Here is a 17,579-nt window from a genome sequence, read left to right as displayed (position 1 = left end):
TTGGGTGCCTTCAGTTTTTGAGTTCTCACTTAAAATGACTGGAGGGAGGTATCCAGAGGTTCATGAAATGTATGTATTGACTTGTGTCCCCAGACAGGGGATCACCCAAGACATGGGTTGCTTCTGATCAATGCAAAAATGATTAGCAAGTGTGAGAAGGTAATTTACGGAAGTAAAGTCATCAACTATTTCTAGTAATAAACCTCAAGTAGCACAGCAAAGCAGAAACACATTGAAAGACTTGTTCTGATCACTGCTCATTTCCTTGATGAGCTTGCTATGACTTTAATGTTGTAACCCCCAGAATGCCACTATGTGTTGAGCAGCTTCCTCCTGCAAGCTTAATTTCTGCTGCTCTGTCCAATAGATCTTCTTCCTTCTTGGTCCTATTCTCCACCCCAGATCTGGCACCTGTAACTTTTTTTTATTATTTTCTTTTTATTCTTCTCACTCACCTGCTCTACATTTAGTTTCTCTAGAAAACACAGGGAATGTTTTCAGCACAGCTGATTTTCACAGCTCTTTAAGGCACTAGAGACTGTGTTTTACCATCTCTCCTAAATAACATTTCAAAATTTTGGTCTGAGTTATTTAGAAATACACATCCCACTGCAATTCCATTCCATTAAGAATTAGTGCTTTGTTGCCTATTTCGGACAGTGCTATTTCCCATGCTAACCTATTTGAAATATTGTCTGATGATTCTTACTGTCTCCATTCAAGTTTCAGGTTAAACATTGTGTGCACCTTTTGTGGATGATCGGTGCTGAACATCCTCTATGTGGTAGACAGTTGAAATTTAGGTCTGTTTGTGCTCTGAGACTGTATCCTGATCCATGTGTGGAAAGTTAATGATTCAGTGGGCTGTGGATTGGACCCTACTTAATGGAGAAAGAGCCATTTGCTGCAGTGGTGGCATTTGCCTAGGAAGGTAGGCAGTACCTTCTTTATCCATAACTGCCCATGTAGAGCTGGCCATCACTGGGTAAAAGACAAAAACCCATCTCACAGTGTTAGTGGCCTCAAAAAGAGGCTGTGGGCTCACTGTTTCTGCACAGACAGCTGTCTGAGGCTGCAGGTGACCATAAACTTCCAAAACAGAAGCAAAGGGTTACCACCATTGTCACAGATGAGAGTCTGGACCTGGAATATACAATGTCTACAGATCTTATTTTTCAGAGGTGGGGAGAAGTAATCTCACCAAATTAGATTGAAACTTGTACAACTGACAGAGAATGTCCAAAGTAATAAGTCAAGGTGAACTTAGACATCAATAGAAAACAGATCAGATTTTTATGAAATTATAAATTCTATTTGTTTAAAATAAAGGATACTAGTATGGGAAGAGACAGTAAAAGGAAAGTGCTTTTTTGACATTTTTCTCCTCCAGGGGGAAATATCAAGTGATGATGTTACCTCCCTGCCACAATCCAGTTTTTGAAACAGAAGCCTTTATAGCTGCAGGCTTCAGTGCCTGGCATCACTGGAACCCTGGCATTGTCTTCAACCCAGGGATCTTCCCTCCCAGCCATGGGCATTCAGAGGTGGTAACCTGCATGAGTAGCTAGTTACTAGTGCAGGAAAGTGTCTCCATTCTGAGCAGCTTTGGTGCTTTATTTCCTTAAAAGGAGCTCAGTCATTTGAGAGCACGGACACAAGCTTTGCTGAGGGGCCACCAGGCAACCACAAGAGCTTGCCATTACATAAATCTGCTGCAACTCACACACAGCTGGGTGGAGACAGAGTAAAAGTGTGGAAAGGCTGCAGACAGAGGGGAAAGGGGAGAAAAGAAAAAAGGAGAAGTGCCCACACCCTGGCTTGCAAAATTGGTCCGGTGGTTTAGACAGGTCCAGCTCACTGCTGCCCGGTAATTCTGTGAGGCAGGGAAAGGGGCTGAGGAAAAAGACTGTGGAGCTAAATGTCTTTGCACACTCCTGTGGGAAGCCAGTGGCTATGAAGGCAGTGTGTTGTGCGAGAATAATAAAATGCAATGTGGCATGTGTGCATGTGGACGTTCAGAGAACTAAATTCAGAGAGCTAAAGTAACCTGGAGGGCTGTGTGATATTTTTACTTGCTCAGGTTTCAGGTGAACATCTCTGCTGCTTTAAGGTATGAAAGTGGGTAGAAGCTGATGAGCCTTTGTAAATAATTGGTGAGAGTTGCTGTCTCACCTGATGTAGCCCTAATGGCTTTAAGAATTGTCTTTAACCCTCCTCAATGAAACAGAGCTTGAAAGTCCAACTGAGGCTTCTGAAGGAATTGAAAAACTCGTAGTTAAAATATTTTAGGAACTTTTAAAAATAGAGAAGTTGGGAATCTCCCCTCTTGTTTGGTCTGAAGCCCCTATTTCTAACCCCGGAGTAACATTTTCCAGTATAGACTGGTACTGCATGCTCTGAGAGCCTGCCAGTATGACTTACCTGTTTTTAAGGGGAATGCAGGAGATATTTCTGTCAGGATTATTTTCATTTTGTCTGCAAAACTCATCTGGAGATTTGTATAGAGGAGGATGGGGGTGGTTTAGTAGGAAAAGGCGTGTAAAATTTCATTAATGCCCTTACATGTGCTGTACAGGATATATGCTATATACCAGCCTTCAAAGGTTTGTTTTGCATGTGCATAGTGTGAAACAGTGTGCTAGAGTGAGGTGCAGAAGACCCAGGTACATGGGTCCATTGGGAATTTGCTGTCAAGCCAGAGACAAGCTCTGATCTATGTAATGATCAGAGACTTAGAAAAACGTGCACAAATTTTCACAAGGAGAGTGGAAACCAGCCCGCTTAGTGAAGGTGGATTCCTTTATCAAATTTAAAAATGATTGCTGCAAGTAATGAAAGGTGAACATTTTCACAACAAACTGGGAAGTCGTTTCTGGAAGGGAGAGTGAGCCAGCCTGAAAAACAGAGCCACCACAGCCCCAGCGAAGGCTGTGCTTTATTACTGCAGTCCTCTCACCCATTCAAAGCCAGGGCAGAGCCACTGCATAAGCAGGCACATAAAAATTTGTCCTTTGATGCAACTATAGCAATGACGAAATCATTGCTTGAGAACAGAATTGACCCTAAAAAGAGTTATATGTTTCCAGTGATTTCTGTTTAGTTTTGTGAGGAATTTATTTACTCCTTGCCAATTTGGCGGTAGTATGATCTGTGTTGCCACTGTGTGACAACATGATGTTGCAGTAGTTGGTGAAGCTATTGGGGTTTTTTCCCTTTTTTCTCCAGAGCTGTGAAGCTTGTGGAGCTGCAGCCAATTTCATGAACACCTCCTGGGTACTGCTATATTTTCAGAAGGAGGAACATCAGTGCAAAAGTCAGGGAAAGCCTGGGAACTGTGCAAGTTTTGTTTCTTCAGTGTTGAGTGGCAAGCATTGTTTGAAATGGAGAAATGCAGTGTGTTTAGCTGTGTGGCTTTAGGTACTGAGACTGAGCCTGCAGATCTAATCTGCAGTGAGAGGAAGTTCTCCTTATCTGAGCAGAAGAGATGTGCCTCAGAGATAAGCCCCATTCTAGCTCTGGAGTTAAAATTATCTAGCAGGATCTGAGCAGTGGCTGCAGCACAACTCAGAAATACCAGACTCTGGCTGGAAGGTGGGCATATTTTAAGCTGGGGAAGACCTCTGTAAGTACAGCTTGCTAGACCACAGGTTATTTTAAAGGAATGACTGTATAGAAAGGTTGGATTGGCTTCCCAACACCAGTCATCCCACTATTCTGTGTTAATTCTTTCTTGTTCTTTGTTGTAGGTTTGCTTTTTCACTTGAGCAAGTTTTCATTCCCCAAAATTGCTCTTCAGAACTGCACCCTTAGTGAAAACTTAACCGCTGGAGTCAGGCACGGTGTAGGGACCACCTGCCTCTACAGAGGTGTCATTTCAGAACAAGCCGCTCTTTTGGTTTTGTTCAGCCTCTCCTCACATGTCCGTGATTTCAACTCCTGTTATGGTGCCTCCTGGGAGGAGACAGTTTCTGGCTGCAGAGAACCTGCAGTGATGCTCTCCCCTCAGATGTGAACTTCCCAGGCTCTGTCCCATGGTGAAATGTGTAAAAACAGTGTCACTGTGGCTGCATCCCCCACATTTGAGATTTGCAAGGAAGGATTTACAGCATGGCCATGCCACCACAGCTTTCCCCAGTGTAGAATAAGCCCCTTATGACAAAGAGAGAGAATGCAAGAGCTCCTTTTGGAGCTATAGTCCTAAAGCCAGGAACAAACACCATGCATTGCAGTAGGACAGAGATTTATCCCCAAACTTTTTTCATTGAGCTCACTATATGAGGTTTCTTGAAGACTCAGAAGAGGATCTCTCAGGAAAAAGCTTTGCCCCACATATAGGACATAGGTACGCCATAGCAGCCACTGCAGGTTCACCCTCAGCATGTCATTTGTGGTGAATATGTGTGACCACAGCAAGCTGTTAATTTGTGAAGGTGGATCAGGTAGAATCCCAGGATTTTGGCTTCCAGAGACAGCTTATTGGAAACTGTCATGCATCATCCAGTTGCCTTCCTGAACAAGCAAGTGAGCAGAGCGGCAGCCTAAATGCAGGATAGACCTGCAGCCTGCAATGTGAGGCATCCTCCTGCTCTCTCTCTCCCTCCTTCCCCAGGAAGTGAATTTTGTGTTATAAAGGTGCGTATGCAGGGAACGTAACTCCTAGTAAAGGAATTTGTTTTCCAAAAAAAACCCACTGGTGTGTGCTTCACTTTCTTTGTTTTTTACGCATTTTGAAGTTAGGAATAATGCCTAGTTCTTGTATCCGTTGCAGTTTAGGGTCATGTTGCTCAGAAGCATTTAGGTGTCTAAGTTATATGCATAAAAAGAGATCCCGAGAAGATATCTAATCTATCATTTCACCATCAGCTGTAGTAACAACACAGGCTCAAAATAGGAATTTTGGAAGTGGATAACTCCTACTCCTTTGATGTGAGATTCCAATCTTAACATCCCAAAATCCATACCTAAAAATTGGATGAAGGATTGCAGAAAAAAAAATGGCAGAGCAAGCACAGAATTACTCTCAATTTCCAACCAAAATGGGCCTGATCCAAAAAGAAAAGTTAAGGCACACGTTTTACTCTTTAGTGTTCACATTCCATTTCCCTTGTTTCTCCTCTCCCAAAAGTGTAATAAATGTAACAAAAGTGGAGAAATATGACAGTATGAATTAACTTCCACTCTTCCAAGCCACATATCAGAGTTTAAAGAGGGGAAAAAAAAAAAAGAGAAGAAACTGAAGAGTAAGGAGAACTTTCACATGAGCCATTTTTTTTTTTTACCCTGGAAATGCTTCTTCTGGGGAAGTGGCTCTTACCAGAGTAACTTCTAGATTATTTTATGGAACGATATAAGAACTTGCTTGTTCCCTGACCCCTCCTTTAAAAAAAAAATAATAATAATTGAGAGCTTTAGAGAGAATTGCTAATTCCTTCATATAATAGAGTATCTGCATATGATTTTGCCCTCCCTGCTGATTAAGTAACATAATGCAATGGAAAGGTGGATTTAAAATAAAGTTGCCGACACTTTCAGCTTCTGTTGCAATTAATAGAAGAGGAAATATTAATTCTCCATATTTCATCATTTAAAAGCATCTTGTATTTGTAAGAAACTGTGATCAGCCAACATCCCCACTATGGATTTGAACTTCACAAATCTTTGATGGTTTTTGAGTTTGTTTGTCTAAGCTAAGAGCTTTCTTTTCTGATTTTTAACAGCGGCTTAAGGGATTTTTGGACGAAGATCGGTGTCTTCTGGTTCACAGTACTGTGCACCTCAGCATTATATGGACTGACTTATTGAGCCTGTTTTTTCCTGCTGTGAATATGTGTTGCAATGCTCGGAAGTGGTGGCAGTGGTTGGTGTTGAAGCGGGATGGTTTCATTAGCACTGAAATGGCGACTGCCAGCTGGGGAACGCTGCTGTTCCTGCACCCCTCGTGCTGAGCCTGCGTTTCAGATATATTCTTTTAGTTCTTTCCATATTAGAATTTATACAGGAGAAAACAACACATGCACCTATAGAATTCACTATAAAAATTTATTTGCCTTATTGTGGGGTGGACTGGGACCCACTGCTTGGATTTTTTTCCCAGATTTGCAAAGGGAAAACACCTATGTGACACCTATGTGAGGGAAGTGTCAAATTGTCCATGAACCATCTGTACCCTGCCCCCCAGCTGGCTGTTATTCATAATTCAGGCTGTGAATGTCTCTGGCTTTCCAAAGCAGAGCACTCCTCCTGTTTTCCTAGACTGAAACCATAAGTGAAGAAGTGAGAATATCCCTTCTGCACTGACATGGCACCTTCCTTTCTGAGTCATTGTCTGTCCTTTTTCCACCCAGAATCCAATTAATTTTGTAACTGACACCTCCAGTGGCTGGATGTTGGAGGAGAGCTGGGGAAGCCCTGATGGCCAGCGTGGTCACTGGGGCTTTGTCTACTGCAGGTGTGGACCTACAACAATTTATCTAGAAGTCAAATGGGAACTAGGCTTTTCTGGGGAGGAGTTGAGCTTCCTGCCCATTTGTCCACATAATGGCAAGTAGAAGTAAAAATGAGAAATGATAATTATGCTAGCAAAAGACTTCAGTTGCTTTGGAGCCAAACACAGGAAACAGATGAGGGAGGAATAATGGTAATGAGGCATTACCTCTGTTGTGGTAACACATTTGTTTAATCTTCCCACCACTTTGCTAGTAGATCCTAGTAAAATTGGTATCCTACCATAGGCTTATTGTGGCATTAAGTAGAATTCTTTTTCTCCTTGCAAAACAGACTAGAGAAGTCTGATATTGTTTATTCTGCAATTGCACATTGGTGAATCTGTACATTTGCTGTACAGTTTAAACATTGCTAATAAGCTCTTTCTTGTGTGCAGTGAGACTGATTTATACAGTACATGATAAAGCCCTCGGTGCTAAGGAGACAATGCAAATTGTTTTTAATTTCTAAAACCTTTTGTAATTAATTTCTTCTCTTTAATATGCCCTTTGAAATGGCAATGTATTTTCCAGCCAACAGGAGCCATTTATTCCCTGTTCTCTCTTTTACGTGTGTAAATGTACACACATAACATATGTACATACAAATATGTGTCTATCAGCACACATAAAATTATGTGCCTGCAAAAACAAGTTTCTCTATGTTTATGTCTATGTAAAAACCTAAAAACCATCACATATATGCAGAAGAGCATTTATCTTGAAAGCAGAGCTTTTCATTCTTTTTAAGACCTATCAGACATGCACTCTGCAACGTAAACACATGCCATAAAAATATTTTTTTCAAATCTAAAAGAGGAAAAGGTTAGTTCCTGCTAACTTGCCTGTATCCCTATAAGAAACCTAAGTGTAAATTCCATTTGGGAAGTGGGCAGCAGCTGAGGAAGATCTGCTTGTACTCGTTGTGGCTTTTGTAGTCTGCGTAAAGCTGCTGGGCCAAGTCAGCTGTGTAGGTAGATGGGGTCATGGTACTAAAAGGACCACCAGGGAGTTCATGAAAATAGGGGAAGACAGGGTAAGGAAAGAGAAACACACACTCCCTCTCAATCCTTCCTGCAGTCATTCTTTGCCAGAGGCAATGCCCTGAAGAAGCTTTCCTGCCTACCTCTGCCAGCTCAGTAGTGGAAGGGTACATGGGCTCCCGAGACCCTCCCCCACACTTCTTAAATGCTATTCCTCCTTGCATTCAGGTGTTTTATTCACTTAATTTCTTGTAGTGTTATTCAGGTAAGGTCTGTAATAGACAGACAGGGAAACATTGATGAAGTGCTTTTTTCCAGAAGATTCTTTTACAGTCCTGTACCAAATTTAGGATTGCATAATGAAGCTTTGGGGGGACATATGGTCCTCAGAGCAGAGGGATAGATGGCTGATGTATTGAAATAACCTAACGGAAAATGCAGATATAATATCTTGTATCTCTCATTTGAGATACAGCTTTCCATTAAAAGTGGGAAAAAAAGTGCATGCCTAACTCAATAAATTTCTTAGAGATGTTTCAGTAGCTAACAGAGCTAACAAATACAAAAGCATAGTTAAAAGTGCCACTGTAACAGATGTAGTGATGGACCCTTCTGCTCTTCTGTCCCAGAAAGAGACAGTGATATTCAGGGAATCTCCTTATGTACACTGTAGGGAGCTATAGATGAGTGCAAAATACAACCCCTCATGAAGGCCAGGATAGTTGAGCACAATGCAGTCCCTGGTCTTCTTGTGTGGAAACTAGCATTTGCTGTGCAATGGTGGTTTTTTTCACCCCTCTTTTTTACCCTCAGTGAGACAGAGCACAAATGGTTATATTAGTTGCCTACTTCCTGAGAACACAGTGATCCTCACGTTCTGGGCTGTGGGTTGTGCTTTCATGTTCAGGCATAGGATGGGAGTTCATCAGATAGCCATAGGCAGCTCTAGCAAACAGCACATTTGCATCAGCAGAAGCAAATTTCACCAGACTTGCTGGGAAGGTTTGCTGCAGCATGCCACGGTCCTGCACTACTAACAGCCATTGCACATTTATTCAATAAAAAAAGATGACAACAGAAAACAAAACTTTAAGCGTTTCTCTTCTACAGACACTTGAGAAGCACCTTACCCTTAAGGTGTAAGCCTGTGGTTCGCATCACCTTTGCTGGGACTCCATGCTGCAACTCCTTTACCTAAATTTGAGGTAAAGGAATTTGGAGCTGTGGATGAGCCATTCTTCATTTGTCCTGGTGTCAAGGAGAGCTCTTAGAACTGCTCTGAGGCAAGAGACAATCCTAGTGTCTAACAGTTTCCAGGAGTCCAAAGGCCTTCAAGTAGAATACTGGGATCACTGGGATTAGAGTGTCTTATGTGCTCAGAAATGCTCAGCCATTATGATTTTGTCTTTTTGTGTTGGACAGGTCAGACTTTAGTTTCTCTCTTCTAAATGAACAAAGCGTCATTCATTAGTCCAATATTTTTGTCCCTGGTTGCTGACCGGTTTACCAGGAAAAGGTTGATTTTCTGAAGACCAAGTCTATACACTTGCTGCAGCCTCTGACAAACCTGCCTGGCCACGACCTGACTTAATCTGTATAGCCCAGAAGCTCAAACTGTATTTCTGGATGTAAGTGTTTCTAAGTGTTAGAGTTAGCAGGATTTAATTTCCTTTCCTGACTTTGCTGTACTCCACGGTGCAGCATGGCCGTGGCACAGATACCAAAGTTTACCTTTGCTAATAAGAAGCAGCAACTAACGTAGAACTGCTGTGCATTTTAATGTGGAAGGTTTTTCATGTGTTCCATTTGTCTCAGTCCAATCGTGGTGTCTGGATGGTAGTATGAAATTTAGGTGCATTATGAATCCTGGATTGAACAGTGCTGATGGTCTCTCTCTGGCTTGCAGGAGTTGCAGCTTGGTAGTTCATGGGAAAGAAGGTTTCCTAATGTGTAATGGCATGTTAGGGCACATATTTGGGTGTTTCTGTGCTGAGAATCCATCATGTTTGGTGAAAACGCAATGCAGTGTCTTTTCCTTTGGAATATTTGAAAAGTGCTTTAAACATAAGCTGGGCAGATTTAAAAAGGATTCTTCCACGTAAAAGGCACTTACACTGTCCAGGGCACGCAGTTAGGAGCAGAGAGGAAGTTTGACAGAAACTTTGCCTGCTAGACGTTTTCAGATATTCCATAAATGCTGAGATAACAGGAAATGCCAACACTGAATAGATCATTAACCCTTATGGGAGGCCAAGTTTTGATCACCCTCTGAACGCCTGACATCAGTTTTCACAGCACAGACCTTGTTCTAGTTGTGGGTAATTGTGTGTCCTCTGTCCATTTTAGCTCTTGCTGTTGGTGTAAGACTGAGAAGGGGATTGAATTAAGCTTTGGGTTTTTCTGCCATCATTTTTTTTCAATTGTTTTGTTGTGGTTTTTTTTAATCTCTGAATTTATGTTGTGGCACAGGTTTCCTGGAAAAGGAACTCTGTTGCTCTAGACACTGCACAAACACCAACAGCATTCCCCAAGGAGTTTACAATCTAATTAAGACTATATATACATAATTGATCAATTAAGCCTTACAAGTCCTAGCCAAGGTAAGTGTGAGGTGGGGCAGAATGAAATGTAATCAATTGTGCTGTGGAACCTAAACCATACATAGTATTCTGGAGACCAGAGAGCAAATATATTTTTCTGATAACTGCAGCGAAAAAGTCTGTGTGTTCTTCCAGGGTGCAGTGGGATTGGTTTGGTTCAAAGTACTCAGCTTTGTTTTAAACCTCATGTCTTGAAAAATAAGATCGAGAAATATAAAAGAGGTAAATGTAAATAAAGGAAGGATTTGATGATTGTACATGAGGGAATAAAATAAATATTATCAGCGGATGATTAGATCATTTGGGGAATCAGGAAATTATTGATTTCCTGACTTCTAATTAGTCTAGATTTTAGTACAGAGAAGCAATTCACTGTATCGCTTGGAGTTTTGGAAAAAGGGGAGAACTAATTTCCAGCTCTGTGCCTCATTTTTACAGGGAGGAGTCCTGGGTTGTGCAAGTGCAATGAGTGAAATTCCAGCCCAGTGCTGGTGTGACAGAGAAGTGAGTGAGGCTGGTCCTGATAGGCTGAGTAGCTGAGGATAAAGTGGGGAGATAAGCCCAAATGTCAGGGTGTCAAATCCATACTCTTGTCCAGGCTTTTCTTTACGCTGAGATGTTTGTGAAGATTTAAAAAAAACACTGTAGCAATTTGGTTCTGGAGTGACATTTCACATCTCATAACTGAACATGTATGAGAAGCACTATGCAGCTGAACTGGAGATGACAGAGTTTTCAGTTTTAGGTCATTTCCCACATAAAAGGTAAAGGCTGAGCCCCTTTTCTTCTTTCCTTTCTCAGACTACTGATAACTTATGCCATACTGGCTTCAGTGTTTAGGGAAATTAAAAACTGCTTTGGATATTAAACAGCTTAAGCTTTCTTTTTTCTTGAGGTAGTCGCCTTTGGGATTTTTACATCTGTCTTGGAACAGAATGGTAGCATGGGAAAAGGCCAACTGAGGAAAAAAATTGTTTCTTTCCTGCTTCTGCATCATGAGTCTGAGGAAGAAAAGTCTACTTTTGACCTTGAGCAATCCTGGATAAGGGAGAACTGGCTGAGGGTTCCAAACATTTGATATCCAGTATTTTATGGGTGTAACCAAAGTTTATTAGGCTGGACAATAATTCTACCTTTGTATAATTCTGGAGGACACATCACAGCCTGTGGGAAGCATTTTCACAAATACCTGAGTGATACAACCTTTTGGATAACTGCTGCTCCATGGTCCCTAGTCACCTTCTGTGGGACACATGCCGGGAAGGTAACCAGTGCATGGACAGATTTCAGCCTTATGTGTTAGAACACTTGAGAGGCATTTACCTGAATATAAGAATCACTCTGACCAGCAAAATGGCTTTTGGGTCCCCCATTAGAAAAAAGGAAAAAAAAAAAAAAAAAAGAAAAAAAGTCTTAACCCTGTTAAAAAAGAATTGAAAAATGTGCAGATAAGGAAGTAAGGGCACATGATGGATTAAGCATCTTTCCCATGGCCACACAGGAAGTCTGTGGCTGAGCTAGGAATTAAACCTAGATTTCCTCAGTCTGCATCCAGTGCCTTATCCCTCTTTGAGGTCGTAAAGTTCTGTTTGTTATCAAATTCTCTGTAGGCTGAAGCAGAAGGCTACTCTTTGTGAGACCAAGAATTATTAAAGGATAAGTACTATTCATAATTGGTGAGAAACTGAGAATAGGACTGGATCGAGTATTACCCATTTGTATTCCTATTTAATGTTCTCTTTTTTCCAAGTTTACATCAGCAAAAAATTCCCCTTGTGGTATTGCTCCTTGACCAAACTACTTGTGCCTTTCCTTATGGCTAGGGTTGCAGTGGAGGCAAATGCTTAGCTGTTTCCAACTGTTCTGGTTTAACAGTAAGTAACATTATGACTGGCTTGATAGAAAATTATCCTATTTCTGCCTCTTTTGCTTGACATTTCTCATCTAAAGTCAAATAGAAAAATTGCATCCATTTGCTGTGGAGAACATCCGTATCTAAGTTCTTTCTTGCAGTACTCATTTGATTTGACAAAACATTATTTCTTGAACTTCTTCATGGCTGGTTTTTTTCTTTTGAAATGCTGACCTACATCAAGAGGGGCTCCACTGAAGTGAAAACCAGACCAGAACTAGTAAAGCCAGAAGAAGGCAGGTAATGCCCCTCAAACCTGAAATATACACCAGCCCATCTCTGTACCAGGTAGGATATGACAGCCTAGACAAAACCTTCATAATGGTCATAGTTCCTCTTACAAACATGTACTGGGTATTACACAGTTTGGTCACCCTGCCATCTTTAGACGAATAATGCAGTGTATAAACTCTGCCCTTGTAAACTAGAGGTATTGGTGCTGTATCTGTAGGGAAGTGGAAGAGCAATCAGAGCTGTGGGGTGGGACATTCAGTGGAGGTCTCCAACAGTCATTCCATCTCAAGAACTGTTACTGTTCGTGAGAGGAAACTGCTAACTCCTTCCTACACATGTAGCGTCACCTCTCCTCTGTCCCACACATTCATTTTAGCTGAAGAACTAAACACTGATCACGTGGCCCAGAAGATACTTTTTAATTCACAGATAAATGGTAGGGAAAATAGCTGAAACTGTTGATATTCTCAGTGCAAGAGTATTTCAAAGAAAGTGAAGCCTTACTTACCCATTTCTTATCACGTACTAACAGCCTCTTTGTGGGGGAATAGCCACAAATGGTTTTGAGTGTTCTTCCAACAAGATAGCTTTCATGCAGTGATGAAAAATAAATATACCACAGTACACCTTTGTGTAACACTCCTGTCTTCATCTACATGCAGGATTTCACCACTATCTTCCTGAGAAACTACAAAATTCAGTTAGCCACCAGATAAGATAAAAACTGGAGCTTGACTCAAAAGGGGTGCATAACTGTTAGTGTTGTGATATTTATAGAGGGTCATTTCTCAAGTTTGTACTTTCTACCCAGCCCTTTATCAGACAAATTCTTGGTGAAAAGTCCCTGAGAAATGGAAGAGTGTAAAAAGCTGGTGTTCCCACTCTGTTCTTGAAGAGGTTCATGTTCTGCTTTGTATCTCCTTTGCCTGCAAATGGAGAAGAGAAAATTTTTCATGTGAATCTCAAACGCCTTCTGCTCCAGCCAAGTTTCATTCTGAACAAGCGGGACAGAACAGTACATGATCTCAGTGGAAGGACTTCCTAAGCTGTCTGCTTCATCCACTGCCAGCCAGGCAGGATTGCCCAGTTAGGCAATCCCTACTCTGCTTTAGCCAATTTCCTCCTGTACTCTTCCATCACTGTTCTCCACAGCTGCCTCCAGCAAAAAAGACCATTGCCTAATCCGCCTTCTCACCCTGAGGCTAAGCATTTGGAAACCTTTTGTTCATATTTGACCTCCCTCTTTTCTTTCAGAGAGTTATTTGAGGAGTCCCTTCTCTTGGTTGATATGAAGATAAGGAATGGGCTGGTGGTTAGTTCAGGTTTGGAGGAGTCCAGCTGCACATAGAGCAGGACAGTTTGGTAACTGTCTTAAAGTAGGCAGGAAAGGGAATACACATGAAATGAGTGAAAATCAGACAGGAATAGTAATCTGAAAGATTACTGCAGAGGCAAAAAGGCCAAGTCTCTATATTTTTTTTCTAGTTTTAATTTTTTTTAAAAAAGCCACTAAGTATAATTCCTGGTCTGTGCTTCCCTTTCTGTCACTTCTCCATAATTCTTAGCATTTCAGTTGGGCTTCTGTCTCTTGGCTGCTTCCTCTTTTCCTGCTTTCCTATATTTCATTATTTGCCTTTCTTCCTCTTAGAGTACTTTTACAACAGAGTGAGGAGGATGTGGAAATGTTACAATGTGACACACAAACTGCAGTGTCACAACTGCAGCTCTTTGGTTTCACCTCCAGGAGTGCAAAGAAGCAGGTCAGGGTGGAGAGGCAGGAGTAGGAGGCTGAGTGAAGGAAGGGAGAGATTTAAAAATAGGGAAGAGAAATGGCAAAAAAATCAGAAAGTTTCCAGCTCAGTAACTTGAGATAATGGCTTTCCACGTAGTTAAAGATAATCCCAAACTGAACCATCACTGTGTCCTTGAACACAAAAGAGAGATGCAGATAGTGCCAGTCTAAGGGTCTCCCACAATAGTACTGCAAAAGATGAAATATAGCCATGACACGTTTCTGAACTTGCCTGTAGAGATGTGAAAGCTGAGCAGACTCTACACCTGTATTGTGCACAGTTCATAGCATTGTCCCTTCAAAACAACAAACAAACAAATAATGGAACCTCAAAGGAGAAATTATTCTCAGGGCCCATTTCTGGATGTGAAGTAAACCTTTGGAATGTGACCTGGATAAAAATGAGAAGATGCTGTAGCTTTCTTGAGATATCAGGCAGCTGGAAAAAGTCACACCTGGGAAGTTTGCTCCAGCTACTTCCTAGGACACCCATTACTTAGAGATGAATCTCCTCTCCTCTCTTCTCTTTCTCCCTCTCCCTCTCTTCTCCCTCTCCCTCTCCTTCTTTCTCTCCCCATTTTTTTTTTTGATGTCTGAGGTCCCTAGAAGCCTTTCAACTTGATCGATTTAAATTTACATCATAGCAACTGGTGTCAGCGTTGCTCCAAACTTCTAGGCCATAACAGATGCTAAGGAGATAAACAACTGTGGGTTGGGAGGAAATGGGTAATATGTCCAGGCTGCTGTGTGTTAGTGGAAGGAGTTAGAGGAACAGTAGATAAAGGTTTCCTGTTAAGCTGGACAAGGGGGAAGCTGTGATGTTTCTCAGCTATGGCTGCAACTGGACTGAAGTTCACAGCATTTTTGGTGTTTGCTGTTTCCCCACTCCTCCCTCCCTCCCCCTGAGAAGCTCAGCTTGTCTTAAAAATCAGAATATTAATAAAAGTCAAGGAGACTTAAGCTCCAAGATAATTTAGATACTTCAGAATTGCTCTCCACTGCCATACAGTTGCTTCCAGCCTGTGGGGTGTTGCAGTGGACCAAGGATTTCATAGTCTCCCTCTGCTGCAGATGGGAAAACAATGGCTGAACCCCCTCTGAGATTTTAAATCAGAATATAGCAATACATGTCCTTTTTGTTATCTGCTTCTCTACTGATCGTCTTACAGGTTGTGTCAAATAGAGTTTGTGAGGAGCTAACAAATGCCTGCCTACGCATGCGTGCTAAACAGAGGGTGCTCCTGAGGTGACTGGATGTCCAGGATTCAGATATGGAGCTTGAGACAGTGGTCTGATTTCTGAGTGATCAGCATTTTCTGGGGTGATCTATTTTCTTATAATCTAATTTCATTAGCTTCTGAAGTTGGAGAGCCTCAAAATATTAGTTTCTTTTGTAGAAATCTGTTAAAGATTTATGTTAAAGTAATTGGTAGGCATATTGTAATGAGTGGAAGAGTTTAGAGAAATTTCAGCAGTATTTGAACACTAGTTAGACCATATTAGGTTATTCTCTTCTATACCTCATCCAGAAATAGAGGCTTTGCTGAAAGAATTTCTGTGGTCTGAGTTATATAGGTTTCTCACATTCATAATAGTCAGTTTTGGGCTCCTTATGATAATTTATTCAAGTGATGCGATTGGAGACCATTCAGTTCAACAACTATTATTTTGAAAGCCTTTTCCCTTGAAGCTCTGCCAGCAACATGTTGACTTGGATGCTTTGTTGATCTATCCATGTTAAGAAAATGGTTGCATTTTGATGTAAGATAGTGAGTGATACCTACCATGGTAATTGTGACTGTCTGAAGATTGTGATCTTGACTGTGTTTCCAGTGAGTTTCAAACATCAGATTACTCATTCAAGAGAGAGGTAAAGTAATTTTTAAACACCTTTTACACTCAACGTTGCTGAGGAACTGTTCAGAGTTTGAGGAAGCTGCACCCGAGCAGATTGCCATGTTGGTCTTTCTCCTCTGGACGCATAATGATACCTGCACCAGAAACTCAACCAGACTTCAGCTTGGAGTTCTCTTCAGCAGCATAGTTCCTTTCTGGTTTTGGAGATACACTTCAGGACAGGAATAGGGACTCCTAAATTCAGTAGTTTCAAAACACAGTTGAGGTGCGCTTGCAGAGCAGAGCTAGGAAGTTCAGGTAGGATGCTGTTCCTCATATAATATCTTTTATGTATTGAAAATTCTTTAATCTGAACCTCTGTCATATTTTTTTTCACATCCTTCGGAGAAACTGAGGTTTTTTTTAATAATCTATCCTTATTTTTGAGTCAGCTTTCGCAGAAAGCTAGTGAAATCTGGATTTTTCCCTTAGCATTGTGTTTGAAGACCCAATACAACACTATTCACCTTGCAGTTGTTTGATGCCTCACAGTAGAGGCATCCAATGTCGGGGGTAACTTCTCATAGCACTAATATGGCTAAGGTTGGATTCTGTTTGGGAAAGGGAAGGTGTGCTTGTTTTTCCTGAGGTAAAAACAAGAAAACAGCAAGCATGAAAAATAGTCAAAAATGAAGAAAGACAAGAAATCTCTTAAAAATGTGTACTAAACTGAGTTTAGTTGCATTAGACTTTCAGAATGATCCAGATCTCTGAGTGCTTGAGAGTGCCAGCACCGTTTGGAGTTTCTTGCCATTTCAACACAAGAGGATTGATTGCCTGAGGGGGACTCCAGGTCCCTGTAGCAAAGCATTGTCTGGATATATGGTGGAAAAGAATAAATTTTGCCCTGAAATCTTTCTCCTCAGGAGCTACCAGGTATATGCACATTGAGAGAATTTCTTTGAGACTTATGTGGAGCAATTTATGCCTCTGCCCCAGAAGTCTTAGATTAGGATTTCCTTTCCCTGGACTATTGAGCACACTATAATCAAGTAAACAGCATTTTATATTGCAAAACCTTGGATAATATTTATACAACACAAAAAGAAAGATCTTCAATAGCATCTAGAAAAATAACTGGGCGCTCAGGGTTAACAGACCTAAAACAGGCTCTGTACCTCAGCATAATTTTCTTTGCACAGTCCTGAGGGAGAACATCTACTTTATCACTCATAAAGTGATGACTATATTTGATATGTTCTAAAATAAACTTTAAAATACTCAATATCCCTGGGTTTTTTCCCCTGTGTCTGATGAGGGGGACACAGAAGACTCTGCTCAGCAATTTGTTGTCAGAGTAGTCAAGATAATAAAATTTTCATAGTGTATTCCCTCTCAAGTGCTGAAATGGCTAAGTTCTTCTCCATTTCAACCTCTCAACTCTTCTCAAAAGAGAAGACTGACAATGTACAGCCTTGGCACGGCATCCAAAGGCACCTTCCCAAACCTAAACACAGCTGCTTTGTCTAATTTTAGATCTACTGACCCTTTGACAGCTGAGGAACTATGGACACTTGTGAAAATGTTGCCCAAGGCATCTTCATGGTACCTAAATGGTCCCTGGAAAATTCCCTGTGGCTGTTTCACTGATAGCAAAGGCACAGCACATTAGTTGTTAACATGGACTTGCAAGGGCCTGTTCCTGAGCCATTCCAGGGATGAAATTAAAGACACACAAGC

The 17,579-nt window shown here is 41.3% G+C and overlaps 1 protein-coding gene across 5 annotated transcripts in view; it reads left to right on the top strand.

Moving 5' to 3' along the window:
• IKZF1 (IKAROS family zinc finger 1) overlaps positions 1-17,579 on the top strand; it is a 125,062-nt gene that overhangs the window by 80,533 nt on the left and 26,950 nt on the right. Inside the window, exon 1 of one of the 5 annotated variants that reach the window (XM_039378191.1) lies at positions 912-931. The exons of 3 other annotated variants lie outside the window; for them this stretch is intronic. The gene's annotated coding sequence lies outside the window, so the exon portion shown is untranslated. Of the gene's footprint in view, positions 1-911; positions 932-12,232; positions 12,266-17,579 lie in introns of those variants that run through there. One more of the 5 variants, XM_039378192.1, reaches the window with a different exon arrangement.

This window comes from Pipra filicauda, unplaced genomic scaffold (assembly GCF_003945595.2).
Source record: "Pipra filicauda isolate LSUMZ 115617 unplaced genomic scaffold, ASM394559v2 scaffold130_size2058158_pilon, whole genome shotgun sequence".
Taxonomy (NCBI): Eukaryota; Metazoa; Chordata; class Aves; order Passeriformes; family Pipridae; genus Pipra; species Pipra filicauda.
The sequence above is the reverse complement of the archived record's forward strand: the minus strand, read 5'-3'. Positions and strand labels throughout refer to the sequence as shown.